Raw genomic sequence first — 21,716 nt, forward strand, 5'->3', positions numbered from 1 at the left:
CAGTTTCTTGTCTTCCTTTTAGCTTGTAAATGGCTGGCTATTTTGATTACGGCAAAGTACGCTAGGCTTATCTGCCTAAGGAGAGGGATTTCTTTGTGGAAGTCTTACTTAAGGGAAACTGACTCGTATCCCTGCTATACATGGGGAAAACCACGAAAACGCCCATGCAGCCAGCCGGGATTTGAAGCTGGGTAAAACTACCAGCGTTTGGCGATTTTACCGCTCGGCCGGCTGGTGAGGTTAGTAGCTAGTAAATGCATTTGTAATATCAAAAAATTTAAATATTATGACTGCAATAATATTTTTTTTATGTTTTCCTGCTATATATAACTTCTGATTTCATGGAAAATATTAAATAAGGTTTTTTATGGGTACTTACGTATTATCGCATCGACCAACCAAGTAGCGCGATTTAGCGCCAATTATTAGATGACCACTTCCTTTAGAATTCCGCAGTAACGATTGGCGATTGTTGCTGAAATTTCAGCCAGTACTCGACAGGATAATTTGTAAGTACCTTTTTAATAAAATTATTAAAACCTTAGCTAGTGAAGATCGTTGAAAAACAAGACCTTAAAAAAGTGAGATTCTTAAAATTATTTTAATTTACTGCCAATAATTACAACTGAAATCTACCGAAAAAAACTTTCTTTGTAATAGTAAAAGGGATGGATGATATAAAATTTACTATTCTTGAAATGTTACCTACTCTGACTTTATAGAGATGGCATTTACATTACCATCTTTGATGAAATAATGAATAGCTAAAAAGTCGCTGATAACATTTTAATTTAACTCTTATTTTGCAAGTCGGAGAACGTCGATGTATTTAAAAAGATAACATGCTAACAATATTTACAATTTTAAAACTAATACACCATATTCCAAACCTTATTAGAAAGAACTCAACAGGAAAGAGTTGTACAGACATTAGGTTTTTTTTTTTTTTTTTTTTTTTTTTTTAAATGCTGAGAGACGTGACATGAGCAATGCTCTCGCCGGGACTCGAACCACGGACCTCTCGGATACGCGCCGAGTGTCCTGACCACTACACCACGAGGACATGCTAAGAAGGCAGGAGAAATACCTTATACAGACAAAAATTTAAAGAATGCAGATGAACGCTCTGTTTACTTTGCACTGTCTAAGCCTAAAGCTGGCATTTAATTTCAACAAATATTTTGGTATATAAAATTTTCAGCACGAACTAAACCTATTTTTCTTAAAAACTTAATAAGTTATATGGCATTACAGAAAGTGTTATGTGATAATAATATCGGAATTTGAATTTCATATTTTATCTTTCAGTTCGCGAATGTAGAAAGACATAACAGTTCCATATGAGCATAGAATTCATATTTTAAGTGAGAGATTTAAGAACAGGATTTGGTAGAAACATCGGCTATGTAGGTAAGAATCTTAAATTACAGCTTTATTAAATGATTAATATTACATTTAAATTCAAAATCTTAAATCTTATCTATTAAAAATCATCGTTTCTATTAAAAATCATCGTTTCTTTTAACTTTTATATTCACTTTCAGAAGTCTATTTTTTAACCCTGAATTATGTGTTTACAGAATAATACATAGCACATAAAAAAATTTCATATATTTTCCTAGAAAAGTATCTGAAAGGCTTTAACGACACGGGAAATAAATAAATAAAATCAGACATTTAAGATAAAGTGGAATAATGGAGAAAATTTTGCAGTGGACGCTTTTGAAAATTATGATTTTTACTTAGAAATTCTTCCAGTGCAAATTTTCACTTCTTATTCCAATTTTTATGCAAAAAGTTATTAATTTTTTTAATAAACGAAATTGCTTTGTATTATATTCAAAAGCTTTCTTAATATTTATTAGGATGGAAGCATAATTAAATGATTGGAATAACTCGATTAAATACTGTACATTAAATTTAACACTGAGTAATATTAATAATTTTTAAAACTAAAGCAGTAACAAATTACAGAGTTTACAAGTATCTTTTATCACCAAAAAGGCTTCGATGCTGAACTGCAAAATAGCATTAAATGTAGTTATCAATCAAAAATAGAAAAACGAAAAGTCAGCAAGTTTAGAAGATTTTCAGTCTTAAACACTAGTTATCAGCAAATTATTTCTCAAAGCATTTTATCATGTTCCTAAGGTGGTTTTGCTAGTGGGTAACCACCAATTTTTGTAGCTATGAAAATGTTCACAGTTTCGTAATGCATTATGAAATGCATTTCCTGCTGCAATGCGTAAAAATATATATGTAACTATGTAAAAATATGTGCAAAACACAACATCTATCATATAGAAGCTATTTAAAATATAATAAGCTCCTTAAAAGTTATTAAATATTTATAGTCCCGACTTATTTAGAAGCTATTATTTAATAATATTTGAACTCTAATATGCAAATATTAGAGTAAAATCATGATGAATTTAAAATTTATATTACACATTTAGGTTTTTCTAAAATAAGCTATTTTCGAAGCAAGGGTGTTATGAGATACTAAATTTTCACCAAACTTTCACTCTGACAAAACTTTAAATAAAAATTAATTTTTGTATTTGTTTTGCCTGTACGGCGAATGTTTGTCAGCACAAAATTTTAACTTTCTGCTTTAGTATACTACGTACTATACTAGAAACTTACGCTTACAAGTTTCACTCATTTCCGGAGATGAAATTCTTCTTTTATTCTAGCATTTGAGAGTTGATTCTAGCTTCTTTCTTTTATTTTTATACGAAGGCATTCCAAAACCTTAAATGTCTACAATACTGAAATTTTAAATTAACTACGAAACCATTATTTGAACAGCAGACATTTCGTTATTAAGGCTGCTGTTATGGTAACGTTTCAAAATACAGTGAAGCACCGTTTATACATCTATCACTTATACGATTTTTTCATTTATACGTCGTTTCATCTTGGTCCTGATTCAGTCCTATTTATTTTAATAATAAAATATTTCTTTTATACATTTCATAACTTCGGTTATACGTCGCTTCTATTTGACTTACTACCCTAGTTTTACATTTTGCAATCCCACTTTTCAATCATTTTTCTCAGAAATGGGGACAGGAGAAGGAAACAAAGGCATGAGATTTCACAGGGATTGAAAACCAGTTCATGAATTGAGAGAATAACTGAAAGGAAAAATAGATACGGTTTTTGTCTTCTGAACAGGAAGCTATGTTCTAAACTAGGTGGTAAACTAGGTGGAGCAGAATTAACTAACACAAAAGGTCACGAAAAGTCACGTAAGTCATTCTCGTTAAAAGATAAAATTCAAATCTTAAAAAATATGAGAATATTAGTTTGACAAAAGTCGAGTTAGTAAAGAAAGGGGATATTTCTGTGACAACATTAAAAATAGTTGTTTATGATAAGGAAAAAAAAGTGGAAGAAAGAGCAGAAATTTGTGGACAGTCAGTCCACTTCAAAGAAATTGCGTGTTCAAAGTGTAAAGTTGTCAGAAATCGAAGCCATTTTGCTAAAATTTTTCATTCAGTATCATGCATCCAATAATCCAGTGAATGGTCCTATGTTCATAGAGAACTTTAAAAAAAAATCCCTTCGGCTGAATATGAGCTTTATGTTTTAGCTTGCTTTTAAACTGCAAGCATGGCTGCATAAATTTAAATTGTGGTGTGGAATCTTATGTCATATAATAAGTGGAGAATCAAACAGCGTTCCTATAGAGCCGGTTGAAAAAATGTTTACATAATTTATCCACCAAAATAGATAAATAAATAAAAAAAACTAGTCACACACAAATAATACAAGACCTATCAAGTTGCTAGCTCTATGTATTGAGAACTATACCAAATATGCCTGGAAAAAATGCCTTTCTTTTCTTTCCCATCCTATATTTAAAAAACGACTGGAGTGGCTCTGGGCTAATTCCCTCAAAAAGGCATAGAGGCTAAATAAAAGTAATATGGATTTAGAGCTTACTTCTTTTAGTTTAGGCGCCAACGTAAAATTATAAAATTTATTGTGAGCGAGAGCTTAAATCAATTCTGCTCTTGCTTGGAATTGATCCCGAGACCTTCCAACGGCTAGCTGGGTATGCTGACAACTACATCGCAAAAATTCATGGGAGGAATGCCTTTGAAATCCTTTGCAACATTTGGAGTATGCTCTGCGTAATTTCGAACAAGTTCATTTTTTATCGCTGAATAGTTAATCAACCAATAAACTGGAAACAGACTTAAAAATTAAAAGTATGGCTGAATTTACGTAGAATGCTGTTAACTGAAGCAATATATTGAAAATGAAACTAAAATTTTATGCATGTACTTTCCCCTAATCTTTTACTTTAAAAAAAAAAAAAAAATGATGATTTTATAGTTTTTTGTGCAATAATAATTATTCTTTCAAAAATGAAGCTTTTCTTATGTTCCTATATACTTTGTATATCACCTATCCAGCACGAATATTTCATTCAAGCGGCCAAGCAGTAAAACTATAGAACACGGTCTTAGATTCGATTCTCGATGACCAAGTGGATTAACTGCACAGGCTTTTGTGGTTTTCTATATGAATAACATAAATACACATTTTTTTTTTTCTTAAAAAGGAAATCATCCATGACGGATTCATTTACCATGGTCAAATAATACTGTGTTGTGATTAATTAAAGAACCAATCAATATGTTTCAGGATACTTTTTCAAAAGCAAAATGTATATGAGCGTTATTAATATCTAGCTATGAAAGTTCCCCTAAAAGAATAGTTTAATACTGTTTTATTTTACTGTTATAAGGTATTTCTTCCGCTTTCATAGCGAGCCTTCGTGGTGTAGTGGTCTGCACGCTCAGCGCGTATTGAGGGGTCCGCGGTTCGATTCCCAGCGAAGGCGTTGCATATTTTTCATCTTGCCTGCTTCCAAAAAATACCTAATGTCTCTACAGTGTAATAAAGTTCTCAAATGCTATCACTATAACTATAAGCCTTAAATAGCTACATCAACTGAGAAATTTGGAGTACTGCATGTTATTATTACAACAATTTTAACAATTTAGAAATTATATACTTGAATTTAAATCTGAATACAAATTAGCATCAAGTTTTATTTTCTTTTTTTTTAAAGTAATTTTAAATCCATCTATGGCAAGCATGAACATTATTTTACTCAAATAATATTTATATAAATGATTACATATAAAGCTAAAAATATGAGGTCTATGAAAACATAAACTGTATTTATCAATATTTAATAATGATTTTAAACAGCTTAAGTTGAAACAAATAGTTTTGAAATGTTAGAAATTTTGATATACCGAATGTAAATCTTAAAGTGCTTCGAAACAACAAAAGGGAAATGAAACTTCGCAAGCATGCAGCAGAGTACATTGCAAATCAATCCTTTTAATTTTGAGATTTTCATCAGTCTAATGATCAGTTTGACCTGATCCAAAAGATCTAGAGGTCGCCATGTCGAATAATATATTCGACAACGCGATGTGAAAATAAATGTCCATATCTTCGGAATACATATTGAAAAACTGCTCACCACATCATAATTCATTCTTCCTCTTACAAAATCTGATAAAAGACATTCATTCGAAAACCAGTATTTTGCTATATATTATCAAATAAAAAAAGATCTAAAGATCATGATGACCAATGATGCACCTGGACACATTGTACAGATTGTCTACTTAAGTTGCCTATGCACGTTGAAAAATGGCACATGTTATCGCATATACCATTTACAAAAGAGAGCCGTATGACACAACAAAAGGTGTTCCTTATGAAGACAAAAAGTGTGCTCTCTGAAGACACAGCAAAAAATGGGTCCCATAAAAGTGAGCCGTTGTATCAAATATGCATAGCAAAAGTGATGCTGACAGAACCTCATGCCATGAGCTCACGCCAGTAAGAGGTAAATAATAAATGGCAACATGAACAACTACTGGCCACGACGACACCGAGCTCAATTAATAGGCATTATATCTCAAATAGAGAATACACCATCGCTAAATAGGGTGTGATGCTATTCATCATATCAGATAGCTTGGGTACAGCATCGCTACAGTCTTTGCCGATGATGGAAATGAAGAACGATGTAGCATCCGTAAAGATCCGTAGTATTCTGCTAGCATGCTTTTTTGAAATCCTGAGTTCGCGCCAGTACTGCAGTTTTAAAGATTCGTTGAAGATCCCCGAAACTTTCTTTGCAAATCGACAACCGTGAAAACAGAATGGTTAATGCCCAACACCGAAATATGGTGATAGGAAAACTTATTTGCATGATAGACTGTCTACACTCATCCACATTTCTTTCTTCTAAGTTTTTAAATTCCAGCTATAATTTTTTTTATACTGCATTGAGCTTCGGCTGTGAAACAAGACCAAATAGCAGTTACATATTTAAATTATGGCAAACGAAATGCGATGATTAAAGAAATTCTTGTTGGTGTCTCAAGGAAATTTTTAAACCATAACTACGAGATGGTTTTTAACTCATAACCAAAATTTAGAAAAAAATCAAATTAAACAAAATAAGTTAACCATAAAATGAAAATGCTGAAATCCATTAAAATAAAATAGTTGATCACTTGACCCATAAATTGGTATAAAGAATTTGTTTTTGTCTCATTGTAAAAGTTGAGCATCTACAGTCCGTGATGAAGACAGTTTCCAGTTCATTTTTCATCTTTCTTCCAACTCCTATCACATTAGTGATTCGAAGCATCAAAGCAACAAACCTTCTCTGAATGATTCTGGTAAGTGCATAACTTTGTTGCAACATCTTTACAGGGCAGCATTTTTTTTTTTTTTTTTTTTTTTTTTTTTTTTTTTTTTTTTTTTTTTTGACGAATGAATGTGAAAAAGAACATCATAATATTTGATGTTCAAAATATGCATTTGAATTTATTGAGAATCGTGTAAATTTAATAAGTGCTACATGCAGTATGGAAGAAATGTGTTTTAACTTTAATATGCGGCAAAATTCAACATTTTTATTTGTCTTTAATTTTTATTTCTACTACTAATAATAAAAACTACTTTCCAGTTTCTTTTACTAGTCTCACTGTTTTATTTTCAGGTTGAAATAATAATAATAATTCTAATAATAAAAGACTTTATATTATGCTCAAAAGGGTGCTTTTTTTCATTTAGACACAAATACACGTTTCGCGAGCACCGCATCGTGCTAAAAATATTTAAAAACAGTAGATCTTTAGAATTTCCGATAGAGTCTCTTGCGCGCTGGAGATAAAAATGTTTTATTCTTTACATCGTCGGCACTGCTTGAGTTGTTTAATCAAAAATTCGTTAAAGTTTTACAAAACAGGAAATAGACAATAAAACAATTTCGAAATTCCTAATTCGGTCTTCCAAGTGCCCATGTTCGGGTGGAAGACTATGTCATTCAGAATTTGTTGAATCTAGGTATCGTTGCTTTTTCACAGTGCTAGAAACGTACTTACATTCATGTAGATTCTTCGTTATTTAGTTTCTTTAAATATAATACAGGGTGATAATATTTGGTGACAACAATCTGAAAGGTGATTCGGACATTCAAAGCGATTCAACGCAAAATGCCGTTGCGAGACTAATAGCCCTTCTGGGCTAAAGCCTGTTTGGGCCAATAATTGTATAATAAATTATTTAGATAAAACTAATTCACCAAACGCAAGAAATATTAATATTTTACGTATAATTTCTTCTAGGATTTTAAATTTTCGCTCTATAACTACTTTTATTTGATGAGAAAATAAAGTATCGTTAATTTAAGGGCATAATTTACAAATAACGACTAATGTATAAATAATCACAAGTAGTAATTTTGCACCAATATTTAAAGAAAGTAATAAAACGAAAAACTGTAAAAGTAAAAAAGAACTAATGTTTTGTTTCTTACATCATAATTTATGTATATGAATATGTTTAAAATATGCTTGGAAAATTAAGCTCAGGTTTGTAATCAGTCTCCTTTTGTCATGTTATCAACATATATTTCTATACTTTTGTCTTAATTTCAGCCATTTAACTTTGATAAATGTCCAAAAGCATTTACTTGAAATTACATTAAATGGTACCTAAAGACTGCCGCTAGAGATTTACAAACCATTTCAGAAGATCTAACTTGTATTTTTCTTATCGTTAAACATTAGGATCCTTATGACTCCTGTTGTTACTAGATATTTTCTTCTGCATAAAAACTAAGATGTTTTTTCCAGATTTATCGTTTAAAGACATTTAATAAAGATACGCATAGGTAAATTCCTATAAAATGAAATCATAAACTACTAATAAAAAAATAACGAAATCAGTCTTACTTGAAAGTTTTTAATTCTTGGCAATATCGTTTTTCAGGATTGGTAGGTCACAGCTCTTTCGCTGATCGCCTAGGTTTCTAAGCGAGTATCACAACTCAGAGAAACTTCTAAATAGTTGATCCCACTCTTGGCGCTGTTCTTCATCTTGAAAACTGGGTGTGTCTCAACCCGGTAACGATCGGAATTATTATTCGCTCGTAGGAGCTGTCAGTCTACCGCGCTTCCCTGATTAGAAGGAGGAAATGGGTGGAGCCACTTCACAACTAAGATCAAGTCCTGCCCACCGGAATGACGTTAAGAAGATCCTCCGACCAACAGCATCTTTGAGAACAACACCAGGTGGTTTCTAATTAAGGAATTATAAAAAAATAGAACCAAAAATGTGCGATTTTGCTGAAATCTTTATCACTATCAACTGCGTAGATGATATTTGTATGCGTGGCTGTTTGTATCTCATAACATTTGTACACCAAAACAGTGAAGGTCAGTTGAAGATTAGAAGAGAAATAAACATGATAAGACCAATACAAATAAATTAGAGGAAAATTCTGTTAGATATTAATGTTTTGTTTTCCTTGATCAGTTAGCACTGCTTTTATGTTTTTATACAGTTCTGACTAAAGAAGTTTTTATCACTATAGTAAGTTCCTTCTTATAATGTTATTGTGAGGTCTGTTCGTTTCATTGCAAAAGTCATAGTATTATAATCGACACTGGTTATAACGACTTCTTGCTTCTACGAAAGAAGTCGCTGTAATGAAAGGGGATTTAATATACTTTCATCAGAGAGACTTTTTTGCACCAGTGACTGTTATAGAACAGTTGTCGTAATGGAGTGTCGACTGTCTTACCGCTTACTTTTATTGCACTCTATTCAGATTTGTAGTCAAAAATTGAGGAAAAGCCGCCCAAAAGGTATAGTGGTTAGGGAAGCCTACTGTGGTACCAAAGAGCCCGAGTTCGAATCCCAGAGAAGGCATGGATGTTTGTAAATGTATAGTGTCTTTGCGGCATGGGGACACTCTAAGTATATGATAAGCCAAAAGTCCTCTCATGTGGTTTGGTGGTAGGAGAGAGGAAGTAGAAGTTTCTCGATTCTCCGTCCCCGGGATGCTCTATCTCAGAATTGGGGGTGGGGAAATAGAAGTCCAACCTCTTGGAGGCTTTAGCAGCTATTCTTCTTTGAATTACACGAACTAAATAGCAACAACAATCAAGGAAAATTATCTGTATTCTCACAGAATTGAAAGATAAATTTTTAAGAACAAAAGTGTTTAATAATTTACCTTTCTTAATCCCTAGACTAAAATTCTCAGACTCGCGACCCGTGAATACATTTCTTGTAAACTAATTAGACATGACATAAATTTCTATGATAAAAATTTAAAGAAAGGTTTAATATTTTGAGTCCAATTTTACATTATTTTCATTACCATTAAAAACGAAATCGAGTAACACCCTGAGAAATCTATAATTGGAGCTAATTAATTTCAACTATGATATAAATCTTATTTCTACTGTGATATAATTCTTATCCAGGATTAGAAGATGCAGATTTAATTAACCTTTTTGCCTACTTATCAAAAGATGAATAAATACCTTCAGTTACGAATTACAGTGTACTCTCGATTATCCGTACTAATGACGGGGAAGCAGGTCAAGGATATTTGAAAAACACGAAACAATCCAAACTATCAAGTTTCCTGCATACTGTATGTATTTATTTCCTAAAAAAAATCAGTAATTTTACTTCCATTTTGAGAACATTTATTTGTCAAATTTATTTGTATTTGTCAAATTTCACTGCTTCTTAATCATTGTATTCAAATCCCTTTTGGTCGACGAACTGCAGTAGAGTTTCAACAGAAGTCATTGCTGTTTCCGGACTATTGAAATTGTCAGTATCTTCTTCGCTTGTAGTTTCAGTATCAGTCTGCCTCTTCTGTTCTTGCAACATTTGAAACGATATCCGCATCGCTCGAGCACTGAAAGCCCTGCTCACTCGAATTGCCATTGAACCATTTCTTGATGTTTTCCAGATCGACATTTTCGAATAATTTTACATTTTCAATTTTTTTGCGTACAACTTCAGTTAGTGCCTCATCTTCCTCACTATTAAATAAATCTTCGATTTCTACCGGATTTCATTTTTTACTTCTAAAATTTTAAATCAATTTTTGAAAGAATAAGAATTAAATATGCACGAAAATACGTACGAAACAAACCAAGGAAAAAAAAAAAAAAAACCGAAACAATGTTTTCGATTAGGCACAAGTAGAACGAACTATATACGAGAAAATCGTTGAAACTAAATCTAAAGACACATCAGTGGTTTTTAGAGTATATTCGGACTTGTGTGTGTTTGTTTTTTACACATTCTCGCGGATTGCGTCGAGTGCGCGTGCATGAACACCGCCACGAACGGAAAATCGGCAAACCGGATAATTCGCACCCGGATAATCGACAGTATAGTGTAATAATGCTTTGATCGGAAGTACATTTATGAATAGTTATATAGATTTTATATGTGAACAATTTTTTTTTACTCCGCAGTTGCAAAGTAATAAGTCTAAGGAAATACTAGATTGACAGATGGGCATTTGCATTTCACTTTCAGGAAATATTGTTACTAACTAGTTTGTTGAGGGCGTTTCTAACCCGAAATTCCTTGGTACATTTTAACCTTGAACTTTCATTGATACGAATCTTCAAATATACTCGAATCCTTCATTTAAGAATAATAAAATGTATAAAAAAGAGAAGACACTTTATTTAACATTGAGTTTTTAATTAAAGTATAATTTCATATTTGAGTTTCATAGAAAACAAATTTAAATACATCTAACTTAAATACTTTGAGAAGATACAAATGACATTAGTGAATGGAGTAGGAAGTCATAATTAAGCATTTTAATCCTAAATTCATTTCCTCGATGTAATTAGATAAAAAGTACTTGAATACACTTCAACCTCTGCTTAGCCTGAAATTAGTTTTTATTTACCTTATGCATGGGGCTTACATATGAACATATATAAACTCCACATAGCAAACCAGTTGGCTTGAATTTTAATCCAAGTCAAACCAGCGATTCTCAGGCATCTTATCCTCGCTTAAAATCAGAAGAAAAGAGGAATCTTTCTCAACGGCAAAACAAAAATTTAAATCTTCGATTGAATTATTTTTAAGGGTCTGAATCATGTTTTTAGTATAAATGTGATAAGCATAAGTGTGAAATTTATATACTCACTAATAGGTATATGTAAGCAGACCCTATACTGCTTAATATGAGAAACTTATGAGCAAACTGGATTTTTAAATAAATGTTTCTTAATCCCAAGAAATAAAATACGTACTGAATTGTTTGCAAGCATTCATAATTTGTGGATTTTATTTACAGACCATTACTGAACATTAATATGCACATTGTTTTTCCTAATATCCTCAAACTTTAATTCATATTTTACTGTTGCATACGCTGAGTTAAATTAACCCTACATCTCGCCAGGTATTTATCAAAAATAATGATTTAGGACATTAAGTGATTGCGTTTCTTTTAGCACAAGGTTCTAAATTATTTTTAATGATTTACAAATACCCCAATATTTTTCATTCCCGTAGTGGTCGTTTCCATCTACTGACTGATTTGCTCGTGGATTTTGGGTGAATGGGCTATGATTAATGAAACAATAACAGTGAACAGCTTCAAGAAAATAGAGATGTCTAATTCTCTTGATGCCATATTCTCTCCTTTTTATCATCCGAAAATCTAGAGGGGAAATTAGGCGAATAATTTAATAAGGACACGCTCTTAGTAAGAATATAACAAATGAAAAGTAATCATGGATAAACTACTACTAGTAACTATCATAATATTATTTCTTTAAAAGAAACCTAAATTTCATTAAGAATGCACGTAATTACAACATCTAATAAGCTATCTCATTTTTATTTCTTTATAACTCAAATTTCGTCCATTCTTATTGCTGTCTCTGCTATTCCTTAGGTCTTAAATCACCCATAAATACTTAATTACAGAATGCAGCTGACGTAGAAAAATTTTACAGTGAATATCAGTCGGTGTATGCGTTGCTATAATGGATCGTTTCTTGTATTAAGCTGGTTTCGCAGGTTTCTTGTATTAGGCTCGTTAAAAGTTTCGCAGATAGTGTGGGAAGGTTTGTCTTTTGAATGAATAAAACAATAACAATGTGAAACTGTTTCTTTGTTAGAATGAATAAAACAATAACACTGTGAACGAACCTATTTTTAAATTTCGAGGAGCTCATTTTCTGAACGTCCTGAGATGGGAGAAAATTATGTAAATATTTTTTTAATTTTCAGAATCTGAGACTAAAATGCTAGGAGGGGGAATACGCAAGGTAATTCGGTCATTCTGAAGATCATTGCGCCTGGTAAGACAGACTGAACGATGATTACTTGATTGCTGTAGAAGATTGCACAAACCGCAGTTCCAGAAGTATTATATGCTTTGAGGTCCAAGGAGCAGAAGTGGATAGTAATAAGAGCGAGAGAAATTCAAGGTACAGGAAAGTAAAAACGAAAATATCTTATTACATACTGAAATGTTAACATGGCTAACTTAAAATAATTTCAAAAAATCAATTTTCGTATATATGTCTAAAAATCACAGCTTCCTATTTTTCTGTTGTTTAAAATACAGATATATCTGCATTCAGTATTACTTTGGACTAGTAAATCATCGGACAACTAAATGCCAAGCTACGAGTTAAACTAATGTACTCGTATTTTACAAATGCCCTGAAATTAATTTCCTGCGTTATCTTTTAAAAAAAGTCTTTTTTTTTTTTTTTTTTTTTAATATTTGTATCACTTAGTTTGGTGGAATATGGCAAAACTTGCAAAAGTTATCTGCCCAAATAGAAGCAAATATTTATGGAGGACTTTGAGAAAAAGTGGCTGTATTCACATTCTGTTCATGAATATATATATGTTTACGTTGTTAATTCTAAAATCCGTATTTTAGAAAAAAATTATAGTTCATTAGCACAAACGGACATTAGCCCGAATGGGATATTTGTTTAAAAACGGGATTTTGCGTCGTCCACTCTAAACAGCGAATCATTTTTCAAATGGTTGCCACCAAATACTATCGCGCTGTATTATCTTTAAAGAAATTGCATAATGAAGAATATACATGTATGTACGCATTTTCCTCGCATAGTGAGAAATCGACTGTACCTAGAACCATTAAATTTGGAATAACGTTGTCGTCCACGTAAAAATGTGCACTTAGAAGCCCGAATATTGAATTTGGAATTTTATACTTCATATTTTGAAAAGCTTTAATGATTTTTGATTAACAAACTTATTGATTTGAAAGCGAATAGTTTCAACACTGCAATATTTTTAGCTCCAATGCCCGAGATTCTCTGTCAGAAATTCTAAAGATACGCTATTTTTAAATATTTTGTGATTTTGCTGTTGAATTGAAGTTTATGTCACTTAAGTGCGAAGAATGATATCTAATAAATAAAGTTAACACACAGAACGTCGAAGCGAAATGAAACCCTAAACTAGAGGGTTTCGGCACTTCTCTTATGTAACTGAACTACAATTTCAGAAGAAAATTCTTTTGATCTGTTTTATTTTAATAATAAGCAAGTCTTAAAAATGGATTCTAACTTCTAAATGCATACCTGTCTTACCCCGATGGAAAACAAAATTTTGACACAAGTTAAGACTTTTAGGGAAAGAAAAGCCCCAACGAATGTGTCAAAACTACAGGAAGTGCAATGACTTTATGAAAGCGAGTAAATTATTAAAATGCAATCATCACGAAAGTACTGGAAGAGATCACCCTAGTCGTACGCGTGCAGTACAGACAGATAGACTTTTAAGATCAATGTAATCAAATATAATCAATATGATATAATTGCAATATATTTATAAATATAATTATATATAGTATAAACTATATATAGTATAAATTATATATCATTAAAATATATTATAAATATTTAAGAGCAATATAATCGTCGTCACTCCATGACTCTGTGTCAGGCGATACTGAAGATGTAATATGACGTGCGACTGGATTAACCAGTTCGCATTTTGCTTCAATCATGGTAAAATATCGGCAGTTTTCTGAAAAGGGTCTTTTGGACAAGGCGTGGGCGTTTCCGTGTGACCATTCTTTCTTATGACGAATAGTTATGTCATCTTCTGTAGTGCCTGTATCCATCTGGCTATTTGATCTTCGGGATAGTTTGAAATTTAATAAGCAGAGCAATGATGCATGATCTGTATGAAGCAGGAATTTTCTGACTTAGAGGTAATGGTGGAAATGTTCTGTGGCTCTAAATATAGCGAACAACTCTTTCCTGGTGATACAGTAATTCTTTTCCGGCTTAGATAGTCACTAAGTATTCAATGGCGCGTTCTCGACCATTTATTTCTTGGGACAAAACAGCGCGGACACTCACATTGGTCGCATCCATGTCGAGAACAAAGGGTTTGTCGAGCTAAGGATACGTCAGGATTGTCGCAGACGTTAAAGCCTCCTTCCGTCTTTTGAATGCAATCTCGCTTTTGTCTGTTGAATGCAACCCAAACTTTTGTCCACAAGAACGTTTATTTCTTCTCCGGCAGTTTTTGAAAGGGGTCTTGAGATTGAAGAAAGGTCTTTCAAAAATCTGCTTTATTAAGTGCAAAGGTCCAGGAAACTTCTCAGCTGGTTACCTTTTCGGGGCGTTTCCAATCTTTAACTGTCGACAATTTTCTAGATCCGTACACACACCTTCGGCAGAGATGACACTTCTACGATAAGACACTTCCTGTCTCAAAAATTTGCATTGCGCAGTGCTGACCTTAAGTCTGGCTTCCTGGAATTTCTGAAGCACCTTTCAAATATTATCTAAATGTGCTTCAAAACTCTTCTCGACGATAATGAAGTTATCCAGTTATATGAGACACCGCTTGGTAGGAAACACCTCTCAACACGGTCTCCATAGGGCGCTCGAATGTCGCTGGCGCATTGCATACGCCGAGCGACTTCACACTGAACTCTTAAAGTCCTTATCCGTTAGTGAATTCCGTCTTTTATCGGCGTCAAGATGAATCTCTACCTCCCAATATCCATTCTTTAAATCAAGCATCGAAAAGCACTTGCTTCCAGAAAGAGAGTCCAGAATGTCATCAGTTCTAGAAAGAGAGTAGCTATCTTTCTTCGTAATCTCGTTCAATCCCAGCGATAGTTAGCGTAAAATCTAGTTGAACCGCCTTTGTTTCTGACCCGGACGATCGGAGAGGCATAGCGACTTGCTGAAGGCTCAGTAATGTCTCTTTCTTGCATGTCCTTTTGAAGTTTTCCTACCTTTTCCTATATGGCAATCGGTAGACTTCTTGGATGTTGCTTGATTGGTGGATGACCTTTTATATCAATTGTTTGCTGTTTAAACTGGTTCCACTTACGGAAAGAAACACCCCGAAAATATCCACCTACTATGATGTGTATTTTCTGACTTCTTCACTCTATGGATCTGGGTCAAACGATGTTGAATTCGGAACTTGACGTCTGATTGCATTCAATGAATTGGCCTCCGAAAGTCGACGCAGAGAACTCTGTGAAGCTACTGACAAGGATCTGTACCTAGGCAGTCTCGGCCACGGGAGCATAAAATCAGTCTTCACACGACTAGAACCGTCGTTTATTCTGTGGTGGGTTCAGGCTTGGCAGGCACGGTACTGGTACTGTCTTCTCCGTTCCCCCGGTTGTGGTGGAGCTGTATGGTATGATGGTTTAGGTTGTCCTGGGGTCGTCTTGACACCCCCGTTGGTGGAGTCGGCGAATTTAGAGGGCCTTGAACGTCTCTTGGGGTGGCTAGCGGGCCCCTGGTGCCTTAATACTGTACTGCCCATGTATCTTTCCTCGCGTCCCTGCACTGGGGGAGCTTGGTATTTTTCTTGGACTTTGTTAAACAGCTGGAGTGGTATCCCGCTCTGTGCGACGAGTGATTTTATATACTTTGATCTGCTGTCCATCCCTTGAAATTCGAAAGGAGGGGATCTCCGAAAACGACCATTTTATGGGAGGAGACCTGGCGTTCGATCTGAAACTTCTGAGAGTGGGTGCAGCTTCCAGGACAGTGATGTGCTACCTTATAGCCTCTCCTGTCCCAGTCCAACATAGCCCTCCTCGTGGACCTCGCTAGTAACCAGATTCACCTGGGCTAATTACGTCGGGCACCATCCCTGGGGTTCGACTGGGTTGGAATTTCCGGAACCGAACATTTTATGGAAGCAGACCGGGGTTCTGTCCAGAAAACTGACTAGAACAATGTTTAGACAGCCTCGAGCTTTGGAGTAAATAATCAGTCTTCTCAAGAGTAGAGCCATCGTTTATTCGTTGTTAGATTCAAGCCTGACACGGACAGTACTGGTACTGTCATGTCTGCCTCTTGGGTGTGGGGATGTTACATGGTTAGATATCGTTGGTTGTCCGGGGGTGGTGCCACTCAGTCAATACTTGGGGATGGATGATGTCTCACATGCTAAGTCCCTCTGAGTTGGCCTAGCGAAGTGACGTCCTCTCGGATGGCCACTAGAGGTTGGGGCACTAATAAACCTGTAAGGTGGCCTCGTAGCTGCCGGGTCTGGGAGCCCCCTTCTCTGGTGTAATGTTCAGGATTGGTTCCCCATTGAAGGCTGTATCTTCGCAATTCCCTCCAGTAGTGATGGGGACGTGGAATACAAGTTACTGGTAGAACCGGTCGACTTGGATTTGCTACGGCTCGCCGGCCCAACCGATAGGTTAGCGGCTCCTTGGATCGCACTGGCGATGAATATTTAAATCGTGTACAGGTATGTACGCTGGGTCTGAGGTCCTCTGCAGGTTTTCAGGCATTCAGGCATTAAGCAGATCGTATTTCGTTTCGATCCTGGAATAGTATCGGCAGGTTTCTGGGCGGGATCTTCTAGACAGGCCGTAGACATTTCTGGGGGATGATCCCTTCCGATGACAGATAGTTATCTCGTATTTCTGGTGTCTCGGTATCACCTGGCTATTTGGCCTTTGAGATTCTTGAAATTTAATAAGCAGCTCAATGATACATGATCTGTGCGAAGCAAGAATTTTCGGTCGTAGAAGTAATGGTGGAAATGCACTATGGCTTCAAATATGGCGAGCAGTTCTTTCCAGGTGATACAGGAATTTCTCTCCGATTTAGTAGATGGACACTTACTCTAGTCTACTACAACGCGCTCTTGACCAGTTATTTCTTGTGACTGAACAGCGCCGACATCATACTGTTCCGCATCCTTATCAAGAATAAATGATTTGTCGAGCTGAGGATATGCCAGGAGTGCCACAGATGTTAAACCTTCCTTCAGTTTGTTGAATGTACCTTACGTTCGTTTGTCCACAAGAACATTTGTTGCTCTCTGTCAGCTTGTGAAGGCGTCTTGCGGAGTTTTTAACTGCAGGCACTTTTTTTGGTACACACTACTTCGGCAGAGATGACATGTCAAAAGTAAGTCACTTCATGTCTGAATTATTTACATTTGGTCAGACTTAATTTTAGATTTACTTCCTACAATTTCTTACGGACCTTCCTAAGATTTTCTAAATGTTCTTCAAAACTGTTCCCGACGATAATGAAGTCATACAGGTATAACACAAAAGCTTTGTAGGAAAGATCTCTCAACACGGTCTCCTTGCGGTGTTTGAATCTTGCCGGCGCGTTCCATAAATCAAATGGCATCCCCGTGAACTGCTAAAGTTCTTGTCCGTCTTATTTTATTAAATGTCGCCTTTTCTTAGTCATCAGCGTGTATCTTTTGCTGTCTTTCTTCGTGATTTTGTTCAGTCAACACAAAAATCTATTTGAACCGCCTTTCTTTCTGATCAGGATGATGAGAGAGCCTCAAGAACTTGCTGTAGGTTCGATAACGTCGCTTTCATGCACGCCATTTAGAAGTTTTCCTACCTGTTCCTGTTTAGCCAATCGGTAGACTTCTTCATTGCTTGACTGGCAGATGATCACCTGTATCGATTCTGCTCTGTTTCAAACTGGGTCGACCAACACCAGAAGATGAGCGGTAGAAAACCTAAAATTCTTGAATGATACGTTCTGCAGCATTTCTCTCTTCATCGCTTAGTTGTGCATTCTGCAATATTTTCGATGTTTTCCTCTCTGAAGACACGGATTCTGGAGAGTTTTTCTTTGGTTTATTGCAGGTGACTGAAATACACACTGCACCACCTTTCCTAATGATTTTCGCCTTATCAGCTACATTGGCAGGTGCATAACAGTCCTCGATAGGTCGACGAATGTCGAGATTACTAGTGCTCCTTTCCGGCTGTTATTTTTCTTGGGGATACCGTACCGGAAATTTCTATTATCAGGTATGGATTCAAGAGATAAAAATGTTCTTGCTAGTACGGTGATATCGTCCCAAGCTATTATTTGGTGGACGCATTTAATTCCTTAAGCTTTAGTTCCGAACTGGGTTATGTCCTCAGAGGAAAAATACAGTTCGTTATTCTTGAAGTCCAAAAAAAATTGTACTTTCTTAGAAAGTCTAATCCGATTATGCAAGGTTTGGCAATATTTGCTATATATGCCGTTTGATGATAGGCTGCACTTCGAAACTGACTTAAACATTTAACTTTCCATCGATGCCGATTTTATCCCCAGACACAATCTGGAGGGTAACGCATCGCCGTCAAGATAAGTTAACCTTCCGTTTTTGAGCCAAATCTTTTCGGATGATGGTAATTTTGGCTCCTGTATCGATGGTCAGATTTCGCGGGACTGCATTGATATGTCCCATATGATGAAGAGTTCCTTACTGTTGCCACTCATTGCATAAATTTGAAATGCTTTAAAATCAGGCTTCTGAGTATTTGGCAACTTCCGCTCCGCAAGATGACCACTAGTTTGTTTCCTGCGTTCTTGCTGAGGAGCAGTCTTGTTTTTCGTACTTTGTGGTGTTCAAACTCATCAGTCTTATTTTCCGTGCTCTGGGGTATTCTGCAGTTTCTTCGTGTGTGGCCTTAAGCACCACAGTTACAGCACTTTAGGGTCAATTTCTTGTCCCTCCTATTCAGTCCCAAGGCATTGATCTCTCTATTTAAATTATCTAGATGGGTAGTCGTTTGATCCACTGGCTCCTGGAATTGAGCAGCTGTGAATGGGTGGCGGTCTCTACCAGTTGCTTTCTGGACTGGGTTGAATTTCACGCCATACACTCAAGCGGTCTTCAGATCCTTGAAATCTGTAATTCTCAGTTGTTTCTATATCTCAGGATCCAGGATCCAGGATGCCGTCGATGAAATACTGCAGGGAACAGCATTTCCTTTGTTTCTGTTTCGCAGCCCAAAAACGCGAGATGGAATAGCCTTTCAATATATTTGGCGAGCTCTTGGAGTGCTTCCGTGGGCTTCTCTTGGCGAGATTTTAACTGGAGCCTACTATAGTTCTTCACGATAGAGAGACTTCAACGCGACGGACAGAGCTTCGAAGTTTAGCCTCTGGTTTTAGGGAAGAGTTTGAGGGATATCCGCTGCTTCTGCTGTCAGAGAAGCGGCGAGATGTCAGGCTTTAGCATCGGAATCCCATCCATTTACGTTTGCCACTATGTAGAACTGCGTCTTGTACACTTTCTAGGAGATCTTTCCATCATATGTAGATAGCTTTAGAGACGGACGGGATGACAGATGTCCAAATTTAAAGGAGTTAGAATTGTGACCAGATGTCGTTATGGAATTCTATAAACTTTGAACTTCCTTGGCGACAGCAGCAGAAACCCTGACATCAGTTTATTTTTCGATTCGCTTGGATGGTAGAAACTCGTTCCTCGATTTGTTGTTCCACTGAAGAAACTCTTTCTTGAAATTCTCCAACTTCGTCTTCAACCATGTCCATTCTGCCTTCCATAGCCTCGAATTTGTTTCTTATTATGGCAGTAATTTCTCTTTTCATTCCTTCTTGATCTACTTCAACCTTTTCTTAGCTGGCTTTTATCTCTTCTTTAATGGGCCCTTGTCCTGCTTTCATCTCTTCTTTGAATGCAGCAAAGGCTGTCTTAATATCTCTTCCATCGCTCTTGTCACCGGTATTCAATCCTACTTCTGTCACAGAAAATTGTTGCTTGCGTATGGCTTCGTAATAGGTTGAATGCACACAGGAAATTGATAGTAGTTTGATAAAATTTATTTTATCAAACTACTATCGATTTCTATTCTAGAAACTACTATCGATTCTGGAACTTTCCACAAAAGTTCTCGTACAGTTCTTCACAGTATCACAGAGCACAATCAGTAGTTACATTTCAAACTACTCAGAATGTTAAACATAATTCAATGCAAAGCACATCTAGAAGGCGAAGATTTCACGGACACCTCAATACTCCGAAGTCGCCCTTAACTAACAACTCGCAATTACTACTGAGGAACTAATGCTTTCTCTCGTCTTATGCAGTTTTATTTGCCGAGATATCTCCAGAAATTTCTCTTTCTTGAAATTATTGGAAAGCCTATGAGCGCAATATGCGGTCCCAGTTGCATATATAGATTAATAGCAGCTATTGAATTACTATACCCATTATGGTAACATAGGGACCAAAGTGTCTCCAAATGGTCGCTAAATGTTGGCGATTTTTCGTAAAATTTGGCGAAAAAAGTAGTCGCTAAAAGCCTTGCCAGCTTGGCAGTATCTCCTCAATTTAGCCAAATAGCCATTTACTCAATGTTAAATAGACTTGCCCTTGTATTCTTATTTTTCCCGGCAGATTATCGTCTCTTTAGATTTTCGTGTTACATTATGCAGGAAAAAATACAGCAATTTTACGTATAATTTCACCGGAATTATTTATATGTACAATATTCGTAGTAATATTCAACTTTGGGATTTGCACGAAGCTGTTTTGCGGACAGCTTTTTTGACAAAAAAAAAAAAAAAAAAAAAAAAAAAAAAAAAAGCAGGTTTAAAAGGAAACGCGGCAAAATATAAATTCGCAGCCGAAAAACTCCCCTACCTGGGCGATAAGATATCTCAGAGAGGAATCGAAATAGAAGATTATAAAACCGTTACAATAAAGAACTGACAAAGAAATTCGCATAATTTTTGGGCTTGTGCTTCTATTATAGGATTTCCATCAAAGATTTTGTTGACAATAACAGAATTCCTATTAAATTTAAAAAGGAAAAAAGGCATATTCCCTTGGTCGGTAGAAGCAAGCGCGGCGTTTGAAAGACTTAAAGAGGCATTTAGCCCAAGCTCTCCTGAACTTTCCTGAAGCGAAGAGTACACTCATGTCCATAAATTAAGGATAATGCAAAATCAGGCAAAGGAAGAGTTAGAAGTAAAACAAATTTGACTTATTTGTAAAGCTTAAACAAAAGGTAAAGAGCAAAAAAAAAAAGATGCTATATGTTTGATATTATT

General features: G+C 35.4%; 1 protein-coding gene and 1 long non-coding RNA gene across 5 annotated transcripts in view; one reads left to right on the plus strand and one right to left on the minus strand.

Moving 5' to 3' along the window:
• LOC118189551 (photoreceptor-specific nuclear receptor-like) overlaps positions 1–8,426 on the minus strand; it is a 125,515-nt gene extending 117,089 nt beyond the window's left edge. Inside the window, exons 1-2 of one of the 3 annotated variants that reach the window (XM_085816811.1) lie at positions 8,289–8,383; positions 380–517 (exon numbers count right to left, since the gene is read on the minus strand). The gene's annotated coding sequence lies outside the window, so the exon portion shown is untranslated. Of the gene's footprint in view, positions 1–379; positions 518–8,288 lie in introns of all 3 variants that reach the window. The other 2 variants (XM_035360172.2, XM_085816810.1) reach the window with 2 other exon arrangements.
• LOC118189552 (uncharacterized) overlaps positions 1–8,464 on the plus strand; it is a 31,035-nt gene extending 22,571 nt beyond the window's left edge. For both annotated transcript variants that reach the window (XR_004758291.2, XR_004758290.2), the window contains exons 4-5: positions 1,309–1,410; positions 8,326–8,464. This is a non-coding gene — a long non-coding RNA (uncharacterized LOC118189552). The remainder of the gene's footprint in view (positions 1–1,308; positions 1,411–8,325) is intronic.
• Positions 8,465–21,716: the final 13,252 nt, after the last annotated feature.

This window comes from Stegodyphus dumicola, chromosome 5 (assembly GCF_044657685.1).
Source record: "Stegodyphus dumicola isolate Sdum_Otavi_A_Nest chromosome 5, ASM4465768v1".
NCBI lineage: Eukaryota > Metazoa > Arthropoda > Arachnida > Araneae > Eresidae > Stegodyphus > Stegodyphus dumicola.